This window comes from Carya illinoinensis, chromosome 13 (assembly GCF_018687715.1).
Source record: "Carya illinoinensis cultivar Pawnee chromosome 13, C.illinoinensisPawnee_v1, whole genome shotgun sequence".
Classification (NCBI taxonomy): Eukaryota; Viridiplantae; Streptophyta; class Magnoliopsida; order Fagales; family Juglandaceae; genus Carya; species Carya illinoinensis.
Genome location: NC_056764.1, coordinates 34,237,938 through 34,250,566, shown reverse-complemented (window position 1 = coordinate 34,250,566; position 12,629 = coordinate 34,237,938). Strand labels below are relative to the sequence as shown.

At 34.9% G+C, this 12,629-nt stretch overlaps 2 long non-coding RNA genes across 2 annotated transcripts; both read left to right on the top strand.

Moving 5' to 3' along the window:
• Window positions 1-2,308: 2,308 nt before the first annotated feature.
• On the top strand, window positions 2,309-3,011 carry LOC122290803. Its single transcript, XR_006236556.1, has 3 exons — window positions 2,309-2,488; window positions 2,583-2,654; window positions 2,772-3,011. It is a non-coding gene; the product is annotated as an uncharacterized LOC122290803 (long non-coding RNA).
• Window positions 3,012-9,946: 6,935 nt separating this feature from the next.
• LOC122291291 lies at window positions 9,947-12,629 on the top strand. The gene is made up of 3 exons (XR_006236584.1): window positions 9,947-10,369; window positions 11,991-12,106; window positions 12,198-12,629. It is a non-coding gene; the product is annotated as an uncharacterized LOC122291291 (long non-coding RNA).

Sequence of the window (12,629 nt, the reverse complement as noted above, 5' to 3'; positions counted from 1 at the left end):
ATTTTTTATTAATTTATATATGGTTAATTAGGGGTGAAAGCCGGTCGGTCCGGACCGGTAAAACCGACCGGACCGAACCGGCCTTAGAGCCGGTCGGTCTCGGTCCATGAAAGTTAAGATTTTCGGTTTCGGTCCCGGTCCCGGTCCATGACTTTTTTGGACCGCACCGGACCGACCGAATAGAAAAATGTGATTTTAAAATATATTATATATATTATTTTATATAATAATTGTATAATTAATTATGCAATTTTCATCTAAAATATTACCATTAAGTTTAACAATATAAAACTTTAAATTTAAATTAATGTTCTAGTAATTAACTAATGTCAATTAGTTATTAATACTTATTATCAATTGATTAAATTCACCATTAACTAATTAGTAGGTGAATTAACTAATTACTAATATAACTATTATCTATGATCTGATTAAAGTTATTAGATAAACAAGTTATACTTAAGTTGTAACTTGTAACTTTGTAAATATAAATCAATGATAAATTTTAATTAACTAATATATAATATCAATTAAGTAACCTATCACAAATTCACCATTAACTATGTTACTATTAATTATTAACATATACAAGTAACAAGACTACACTACATCTATGATCTAATTAAAGTTAGTAGATAAATTTTTTGTAAAATACCTAAGTTGTAACTTATAACTAAATATAAAGCAATTAATGTAAATTTTAATGAACTAATATATGATATCAATTAAGTTATTAACTAACCTATCACCAATTCACCATTAACTAATTATAGTTTATTAACATCTACATCTATGAATCATGATTCATGATCATATAAAAAAATTTGCATCTATAAGTTTAATATAGCTCACTAATTCATTGACATACTATAACTATAAGTCTATATCTCTAAGTTAGTAATAAAATAGTAATTAATATATTAATATAAGTTTAATTAATTATTTTTTGAGTTAATGAAATAATCCACATTATTACATCAATTAGTTTACTTAACTTTAATTATATTAATTTAAATATTTTTGCATTTAAATAACAAGAAGATAAAAGAATTTAAAAGAAAAGATTGGACCTAAACGGAGCGTCCAGTGGAGACCAAGGATTAAAACCGGGTTGCATGAAACGGCGCCGTTTCATGCAACTCAGTTTTAAAATTTAAACCCAGCCGGTCTGTTAAACCTTAAACGGCGCCGTTTGGAGTTAAATTTAACCCCAAACGGTGTCGTTTTATCCCTAAACGGAAGGCAAAGCCTTCTTCCCCCCTCCCTCAGCTCATCGATTTCATTCCCAATTCCCAATCCCCCCCTCAGCTCCCGATTCGGCGATTCCCAATTCCCCCTACCCCTCAGCTCCCGATTCAACGATACCCTAACCTCTCAGCTCGGCCGACCCATACAGACCCCATTCCATCGCAGACCTTCGCCCCCTCAGCTCAACGATACCCATCGCAGACTCACAGCCCCTCCAAACGGTCCACAAACCAGCCGGTCCAGCCCCTCCACTTCCCACAAACCAGCCGGTCCAGCCCTCCAAACGGTGATTCGCACCCTTCCAGACTCCAGTTCCCTCTAAAGGTAATAAATACCTCTAATTTCCAAATGTAGTTTGCTTTTTTTGGTTAGGTTAGGTATTTACCGTATTTTACTACATGATTCATGTTTTTTTGTTTTTTTTTTTTTTTGAAATCATGTCCTTCTCTTCTCCACGGGGTTGCTTATTATATATGTGTTCATGAATGACAGAAAATCAAACCATATAATATTAATGTTATGAAGTTCTTAATATGATTGTACTTGTATGTATATATGTGTTCATGAATGACAGATTGATTCATGTTGTTGTTTGTTGGAATTCTTCTTGATCCTCGGTACAAGATGCGATATCTTGATTTTGAGTTGGAAGTGATGTATGCCCATGATCCCACAAAAGCAGTTGATTTGAGTTGTTCAGTGAAGAATACTTTACCCCGCATGTATGAGTCATACCTTGCAAATGATGAGTATAGCAACTCTTTACAACAACAGCAGCAGTCTAGAAGTTTATCACGTGAAGATGTAAATCTTACTGATGAAGATGGCGCAAGTACAGACGTGGATGTTCGTGCACAGAGAATGGCCATATTTAAGCAACGGTTGCAGTCGGAGGACTCTCTTGAAAGTAAGTCAGAGGTTGATAGATATCTAGATGAAAAGTGTGAGACAGACAGTGCAAGTTTTGACATTCTAGTTTGGTGGAAGGTTAACTCATTTAGATATCGTGTGCTTTCAAAAATTGCACGCGATATACTTGTAATACCAGTCTTTACAGTTGCCTCTGAATCTTGCTTTAGCACAGCGGGTCGTGTTCTTGATCCTTTCCGAAGTAGTTTATCTCCAATGATGGTTGAGGGCCTCATTTGTACACAAAATTGGCTTCGTTCTTCATCTACTTCAATCAGCCTTAGGACTATAATGGATGATGTGGAAGATTTTGAGAGGCAGTTGGATATGGGTATGTTTATTATTTACTTCATTTTATAACTTTTATGATTTATATATGTAGTGAAAATTTATATAAATTGTTTTTTTTTTCCTTTATTGTATAGCACTTGCTCAGGAGGGTGAAAATTCTATGGAGGCGTCAAATACAATGTCTACATCTAATGCAAATTCATGAGGTGAGAACTTAAATTGTTTTCTTTAAAATTTCAGATTATTTTCTTCAATTGTGACTTGTCCAATTTAGTTTTACTTTTGTATTGTCTCTCATTGAATTTTTGTGTCCTATTTGGCAGCATTTCGTTTGGTGGTGAAAGCTTTGATGGGATCAAGTGTTTGCCGTTTAGAGATCATATCTTAGTTATTTGTTATTTGTATTAGTTATTATTTAGTCACTTGTAATTCGTAATATCACTTTATTAGTTATTATGGCTAGAAGCCTAGATGCATGGATTGTAAATTGTAATATTTTTTATGTCCTTTGCTTAACTTTTTTTGGTTTCTTATTTTTTTTCCCTTTTATTTGGACTTTTGGATGTTTAGTTGGCATGTTTAGTTGGATGTTTAGTTAAGACCTATCAAAAAAAAAAATGTTTAGTTAAGAATTAGATGTACTTTTTAACTTTTTTCCTTTTCTTTTGAAATATGGATGTTTAGCTGGCATAGAATTAGATGTATTAAATTTCATTTGATATAAAATATTGCTTGTATGTGAGGATTTGACATGAATTATTGGATTTTTTATTTTTGGATGTAAAAGTGGTGCTCTTTAAGTTTTAATGAAATCATAGGTCCTTTGCAAATCATTAATTTAGACATTAAGTCATGGATTTTTTTGTAATTTATGGGTTTTTTTCAATTTTCTTTATTTTTTTTTCCTTGTAAAATCTTTTATTCAAATTTATTGTATATAGATAATTTTCTTTTTATGCTCAATTTTATTTTGCATTCAAATCTTTTATTTTTAGGTATTTTTTGACATAAAATTAGATAAAAAATTAATGTGATTTCACTGTTGGGCCGATTGGGCCCATGGGCCACATGGTCCATATTTGGACCGACGGACCGACCGGACCGGACCCCCCCCGAAAGGGACCGACCGGACCGGTCCTTAGTGCATTTCGGTCCGGTCCAGGGTGGGAAAACCCTGGATCGAATTGGTCCGGTCCGGTCCACAAATCCTCCTGCGGACCGACCGGACCGGACCGAATTCACCCCTATGGTTAATGAATATAAAATAATTTCATTGTGTACATAAATTATTCATACTTACTTGCAACTTAGGTATAAATTAATTTTATATATGGTTAATTATTAATGATTTATTATTAATTAATAGCATATTTATTTTATATGTTATATGATCAATGATAATAAATTAGATGAAAATTACATCTTTACAGTGAATTTTTGTTAGATTTAATGTTGCTAGTAGACGAAAGGGGGGATTGGGAAGTTTTGAAAGTTTGAGGGTCCACTTTGATGTAATTAGTAGTTTTGGAGGCATATTGTGAATTGAATAAAAATTCGATAGGGCAAAGTGTAATTATCTCTTCTAATAAATTTCCAAACACCCACACCAAATGAACCACACACTTCATTAGATATCCAGCTATCCCAAATGCTTCCATATTTAACATCAACCACGGTCCTCTATAAAGCATCAAGTTTTTAATGGTACCACCAAAGTCATTTCCTAAGAAAGACCTTATTGAAAATACTCAACTTTTTTTTCCCTAAACCACCACAAGAAAGGGGAAAACATATCTTATCCCATTTAATCAAATGAAACTTTTCTCATCTCTAAGTCCACACCACAAAAAATCATGGAATATATTTTTCATTGTATTATCCACTACAAGAGGAATCGAGAATAAAGAAAGAAAGTATGTATGGAGATTGGATAACGTACTTTTAATAAGAGTGATTCTACACCCTTTGGAGAGATACATCATTTTCCAACCACCCAATCTATTCTCGATTTTTTTTTTATAACACCATCCCATATTGACTTGGATTTATAAGGGGCCCCCAATGGAAGACCGAGGTACTTCAAGGGCAAAAAAGAGACCTTAAAACCCAAGATGTCAACCGAGTCTTCAATAGAATTAACCAAGCCAACCAATACCAATTCAAATTTAGATAAGTTCACCTTAAGGCTGAAAAAAGCTTCGAAACAAAACAAGAGCTCTTTCAATAATCTAATATGGTTAGGATCCGGCTCGCAAAAAATTAAAATATCATTAGCGAAGAGAAAATGTGATACATTGATGATTCCAAATGATGAATTGCTCACTGAAAAACTAGATAAGAAAGATCCATTCACCATTACCTTCAACATTCTACTCAAAACATCTATTATTAAGACAAAGAAAAGGAGATAGATGATCTCCTTATCTTAAACCATGAAAGTTGTTGAAAAACCCATTGGGAGTGCCATTGACTAGTAGTTAAAATTTAGCGGTAGTGATACAGTGCTTTATCCAATTGCACTACTTCTCCTTTAAACCAATTCTACCAAGAATCTAAAGTAAAAAGTCCTAATAAAAAGTCCCAGTTTACATGATCAAAGGTTTTCTCCATATCAAGTTTGCAAAGTATACCTCGGATGCCATATCTAATTCTACTATTCAAACATTCATTGGCGATAAGGATTAAATCCAAAGTCTGTCTCCCATTAAAAAAAGTATTTTGCGGCTTTGAAATAATATTTTCCATAACTGTGCTCATACAATTGGCAAGAACCTTAGATATAATCTTATAGACTCCACTCGCAAGACTAATGGGGCAAAAATCATTCACCTCCACCGACTCGACCTTCTTTAGGATAAGGGCTATGAAAGTTGCTTTGAGGCTTTCCTCGAATTCCAATGAAATTCGACAAAAACCTTCATAACATCCTCCTTTATAATGTCCCAACAGACCTGAAGAAAGCCATTGAAAAACCATCAAGTCCCGATGCTTTATCAACTTTCATACCTTTCAACACATTGTACACCTCTTCCTCTTCAAGCATCCTTTCTAACTAATCAGCACATGATTGATCAATCATGTCAAATATCAACACATCAGCCTTAGGTCTTAAAAGGTATTGCTCCGTAAGTAGATTATCAAAAAATTGCACAACGTGTTCCTCAATATCAGATCTGTCCGTAAGGATATTATCTTCCGAGTGCAGCACCTCAATAGCGTTAAATCTTTTATGAAAGTTGGTCACTCTATGTAAAAATCTGGTGCATTTATCTCATTCTTTTAGCCAAATGACTTATGACTTTTTTGCCAAAAAATCTCTTCCATGAGAGTAAGTTTTCTCAAATAAGTCATTACCGTAATCTTCTTTACCTTATCTTAATTTGTGAGAATCCCAACAATCCCCTTCTCATCAAAATGTGATAGTAAAAAAGAGTTTTTCTAATCACCAGTCTTCTCAAACACTTCATCATTCCACAATTTCAAATCTTTATTTAAAGTTTTAAGTTTTCAAACCAACACACAATTGAGCACGCTAGAAAAATCATAAGTGGACCACCACAATCCCTCATCTTCTTCACAAAAACATAAGCTTTTAACAACATGTTTTTAAATTTAAAATATCTACGTCCCTCATGAAGATTCCCACAATCTAGCAAGATGGGAAAATGGTCCAAATATAGTCTTGGAAGTCTCTTTTGACATAAATAAAAAAATGGGACTCCCAAGACAAAGATATTATAAATATGTCCAGTATTAACCAGACCCTTCCATTTGACCATGTAAATTCCCCCTACCAAAGGTAAATCAACTAAGTCCATATCAAAGATAAGATCAGAAAAATCTACCATAGCCGAGGTAATACTAGAATCCCTCGACCTCTCATTCGGAAAACGGGTGATATTAAAGTCTCCTTGATACACCATGGCCCATTCCACTAGCTATATAAACCAACAACCTCATCCCAAAGGAACCTTCTACTGCTATCTAGATTAGGACCGTAAACACTGGCAAAAGACCACTTGTAACCATCATCCACATTTTGAAACGAGCAAGCCACCAAATAATCCTTGACATACTCTTCAACCATATTGACAACTCTCATATCTCACAACAAAAGGATACAGGCCTCCCGATGCCCTATTAGAGGCAAGATAGACCTAATCCATATGAAGACATCCCCACAGACTAGTAACTATGCTTCTATCAATATACTTCAATTTGGTCTCTTGAAGACAAATGATGTTGACTTTCCAACTTCTTAACAAATTCTTTACACGGAGGTGCTTACGAGGATCATTCAACCCTCTTACATTCCAAGATAAAATTTTAGGTTTCATTAATCACATATGTTTGTCCGAGTCTTGCTTTACCCCTATTTGCACTACCATCCCAAGCATCATAATTAATAGAGTAAACAAATCGCTTCACCCTATCTTTTTTGGCATAAGATCTAGCCAATAGGGGCTGACACACCTCAATAGCTATGAAAATGGCTTTAAATTGGTCTTCGAAACCCTTACATGAAATTCCTATATATTCTCATATTTCATAAATTTTTAGCATAACCCAATCTGACTGTATATTTGTCCCAATTGAACCTGGCAACACAAAATATATAGGGCTTGGGCATTCCTAGCCCCTATGTCACCAAAAAAGAACAATCAACACCATCTTCTAGCTCTCTATAGATCAATTGCAACTCAACACCTTCAGAGATCCGTTGTTCACAACCTCTAAGTCATATTCAAGAGAGTACTTCACAATCTCCAAGTCTAAGATATCCTTGACCTCCATGTTACCCACTTCAAAGGCTTGGTGGAGACTTTCCAAGCTCAATACTTATGCTAATATCAAGGACGACACTTTTTGGGGTGATACGATGAAGTTCTCCTCCATTTAAGACTCCCGAGCGGAATTTTTTTGTCCAAAACCAGATACAACATCGTTACTTTTTTGTCGTTGGTGCTGGCGAAGTCAGTCCAGCGACCAAGTCAGTCTTCCCCATCTCGCTTTGGCCCATCAATGATTTCCATGTAGTTCTTAATCGAAGTAAAGTTGGCTTTCATGGGTTATTGGCTGCGCCGAAGGAGCACCCAACTTCAAAGCTCGAGATGCTTGTGGGTTTGGCTCACCATTGGTGGGCAATGGAGCCCTTAGCCTCGTGGACTTTTTTTTTCCTTTTCAGAGCCCATGAGCTACGTGCAGCACCAAAGCTTATAATTATCTTTTCACAACTCCAGGCCCATGTCTTGCCAAAAACCTTCTTGTTTGCCTGACTCGATCCCACATCTTGCCCCATTTATTGCTTACCCAGCATTAAATTGCTGACCTTCTCTCTCAAGTCCAATAGTTCTTTTTCTAGGGTGTGCAAAAATCCTCCTTTCAATATCTTGCCCCTTGGTTAGAGGGCCACCTTCATTTCATGTATAAGCTCTATCAACTGATGGTGCCTTAGGCTATGTTTGGATATTGAGCTGAATTAAATTTTCTATTAATGGTAGTGAGTTGAGATATTAGAGTGAGTTTTGTGGGACCCACTTAAGATAAGTTTAGATTTGATTGGATGTTAAGATAAGTTTAGATTTTTTATGGAAAGTTAAAAAAAGGTTGTAAGTCTCGTGTGTAAAGAAATCTTGAGTTGAGTAATGTTTAGTAATATGAGAGTTGTGCGTTTGAATATTAGATTAGACTTGAATTTGAACTCAACTCAAATGAGTTGAAATGAGTCAATGTTTCAAATGAAGCCTTAGACCTCCTATCTCTGCAAGCCTTGCAAACGGTAAGTTTTTGCTGCTTCAAAATACCTATACTGCCATTCGCCCTCTGGTTCTAGAGCCCAGCCCCTCTTGAGTTTACCATGATTTTTCTAGAGTCGTCGTTAATGGATGGCATTGAGCATAAGACATTTTCTACATACTTCTTGTAATGCACTCCCCACCTCGTTTGAACTTTTCATCTCCTCAATATTCCTTTGCTTCATTTTTTCCTGTGTTGCCAAATAGCCCACACATGTCCATAGACATCTTTCTCCACGGTTGACCTTCCACTTCTTTGGGGATGATGATAAGGCTCTTCCTACCACCACCTTTGTACTCAACTACAGTCAAGTACCTTTCATGTATATACATTAGAAGATCTCTGTGCTATAAAAGCACTACTGCTTAAGTTGGATGTCCTCTTGAACTCCTTGTCCCCATTTGACCTTGAACGTTCTTCTAAGGTTCGTGCAACCCATAAAACAGGTGGTAACCCTGATATCAACTCTTTAGTCACCTTCCTCCCTTGTTCTATAATGTGTATAAAACGACCACCTTCGACTAAAAGCTCGAATACTTTAGTTTCAATCAGAACATCATTCGTCAATCCCATCCTTATGAACTTTCACCTTTATCTAGCTGCTAAAATTGAACTAGTAATAATAACGATTATCACTTGCAAGATTCATTGGAGACGTGAAGCAAAAGAGACCAAAGAGGGTGTACAGGGAAAAAAATAAGAGAGAGACCAATTTCGCTCTAAGCACAAGAAAAGACATAGCAGGACAACATAGGGGAATTTTCATATGAAAAAGAGAGAACACTATAAAATACGCATGAAGAGTTCAATCAAACATAAAGAATAAAAGATAAAATCCCATGAAGTAAAAAATGCGAGCACACGACGAACATGAGAGAACAGCAAGGAATATATATACATGCACATATATATGTTATTATTTACAAAGAATATACAAATATAGATATAAAGAATATACAAATAAAATACTAGAATTTGTTTTTTTATTATATTTATAATATATATATATATATATGCAGATTAATGTTATATATAATCACTTTTGCGTACTCTTTGTGTACTCTACTGATGTAATAGGTTATATCAATTTTTTTAAATATATAACCAATCACATCAATGAAATGTGTAAAAGAGTACGCAAAAGTAATTGCATATAATATATATATATATATATATATATATATATATAATTATACCCTAAGGACCATAAAAGGCTACTAAGGGACCAAAAAACAAATTCAAAAAGTGTGAAAAAGGATTGGGAGTTAAGTAACACATAATTTGGGAGTTATAGGATAATGCAAAGAGTCATTGTGACTAACAAGGAATTTTAATCAGCTAGACTTATCTCGCGAGAGTTTTACGCCAATAAAATAGGAGAAATTCTATTTGCAGTTTTCAAGTTTATTAAATGAGAAAAAGCATTATTTTATAAAGGATATTTTTATAATTTTAAAAAATTTTAAAGATAAAATTACTGAGAACTGCATTACAATCCCCGCATGTGGCATTGCTCATAAAATGGATATTACAAAGATATATTCATTGACAAAATACTTTCAATTCCAATATTACATCCTCAATAAACATTTCACCATATGAGGAGGCAACGTAGTCATCCAAGACATCTTACTAATATTACTCGAGATTGTTTCTCTAATTGCAATTGGTTGGGGAAGAGTTGCAGGTGCAACTGAGGGTTGCATCATACATCCTATATATGAGAAAGTCTACATTTAAGCCGGTTCCTCTGCATACACCACACACCGTGACATGACAAATCCGGTCTGACTGCCATGTCACGGTTCCTCACTTAAGTCGGCTCGTTTTCCCATCCCCCTCCCCCCAACACGAAATTGTCTCAGACCTATTCCCTCTCTTCCGAAACCATTTGCTCTCTTCCGAAACCAGACTCATTCTCCATTTTCGTTTCCTCTCTCCATTCTCCTCCTCCATCCCGTTTCCTCTCTTCAGAAACCAGACCCATTCTCCTCCTCCATTCCCGTTTCCTCACCCTTTCTCCTCCTCCATTCCTGTTTCCTCTCTTTCGAAGCCAGATCCTCTCACTTCCAAATCGCGGCAGAAAATCCCGTTGGTGCAAGATCTTCCACTCCACTCCACGGCGGTAAGAGAGGCCCTTTCTCACTCTGGATTTGTGTTGGATTTGTGTTCTCGTGGGTTATGTGTTGGATTTGTGTTCTCGTAGGATTTGTGTTGGATTTGTTTTCTCGTAGGATTTGTGTTCTCGTAGGTTTTTGTTAGGTTTGTTATGTATTTGTTCTCATAGGATTTGTGTTGGATTTTTGTTCTCGTAGGTTTTTGTTAGGTTTGTTATGTATTTGTTCTCGTGGGTGGGATTGGGGGCATCTGGAATATGAATTTTGGAATGGTTTTTTTTTTCTAGGGAATTGATGCTACTGGAATATGAATTTTGGAATGTATTTGTTATGTATTTGTTCTCGTGGGTGGGACTGGGGGCACCTTCAATACTTTGTTACATTGGCCAAGAGGCTCTTTGTGAATTATGATTGATCTAAGAAAGATCCTATTGTGATATTGAACCTTTGAAAACTAAGAGGGAGGCCTCATGGAAAGTTATGGTGGATTCTAAATCGGGTGTGCTTGAAAATATTGTCTATAGTTGCTCTTGGATATTACCCGACTTTGATTAGTAATGTTGGAAGGTTGTTTTTACTTTATTGATGCTCGGACATTGATATGGTTAGATGGTTTCTGAGATTGTTGAATTAACTATTGAAAGTTAGATTTTGGTGTTCAAAAGTGTGGTATTGCTGTTGAAAATGTTCCATGAGTGCTAGCTAGTACTAGGCCGTTCATTCATATATAGAAACCCAAGTGCTTATATATCATGTGGAACATCATGCAGAATTAATATTAATCTTGATAATTACTAACTCCTTTTACATGTTCAATTGATCATGCATGATGCAACACCAGTATCTATATATATATATATTATTCCATTTTAATCAACATCATGAGTGTAGGTAGCTGTGCTGCAACATCAAACTACACAAATTAATGCGCATGCCTATGGAATAGTGAGTTGGGGAGGCCGGGACCGAAGATTCATGCATCTCTTACATATTACATATTTTGGACACAAGATTCATATACACATCATGATACCTCTATATATGTAATGTATACCTCTAGCATTGATCAAAATTATATTAAAGCTAGCTTATATATAATTATATACTTAGGTGTGTTAACTACTCCGCAACTTATCTACATGACTTTTATATTTAAAAATTATATTTTTTTACTTTAATTCGAAAATACTGTTGTAGTAACAGTTTAAAGTAGATAAAAAAATATTAAATTTTTAATGCTTAATCATAAATTATGACTTATGATCATATATATATAGTTGTTATATCATTTTCCTTAACAAAAACTCGATCCAGTCAAGACTAAGCATGCATGCATGCAGTTAATGATATTTCATATATAGCTACGTATGACTATTAATTAATTCTGAACAATATTTATGGTGATTTTGATTGATTAATTATTGAGTTGAGTTGAAAATGTTGTCTATAGTTGCTCGATTTTACCCTTGCATCATGCATGCCTTGGTTTATAAAAAGTCACCTCATTTACACAGCTTGTTGGAACATCACATTATGGTCACTGGATTCTAACATGGATGAACTGCTTTAACATTTTTCTGACTGTTTGAGTTGGATAAGTGATGGCTTCGAGTGCATCATCATGTGCAGTTGATGATTTTATGGAATCACCAACATGTTGGTGTAGCTTGAAAGCCCCACTAAAGACCTCCCGAACTAATAAAAATCCTGGAAGAAAATTTTACGCATGCCCAAAGTACAACATGGTAAAACATTGACATTCTGAATAAGTTTTGTATTACACTCCAACCAGTCATACTTTACTTACATCTATCAAATATACATTTTGTACTGCAGGGAGAAGCAAAGTGACAATTCTTCATATGGGTATTTATACTTCAACTAGTAGAGGATAAAATTCGCTCAAGAGAGAATGTAGTGAGAAAAAAGGAGGACGATATATTGTTGCACGAGTATGAAGTTCAAAAAAAAAAAAAAGATAAATTAGGTGAAAAAGAGAATGTTCTTTACAAGCAATAGGAGAAAATTGGGAAGAATATCATATAGAATAGATGTGCACGCATCTTTTTGTATATGTATTGGGTGTTATCAATTGTAATAATTTCTGGTTGGCTTGGACCATAAATGTATTTGGTGGAAGTTAGTTGTAAATGGATAGTTGGGATTTAACATGACGCTTTATATTTTGAACATGACCAAATGTATTTTGACTGTATTTGGTTGTAAACTTTTGGTATGTAAAATGGATGGTTCCTAGATGTTGCTTGA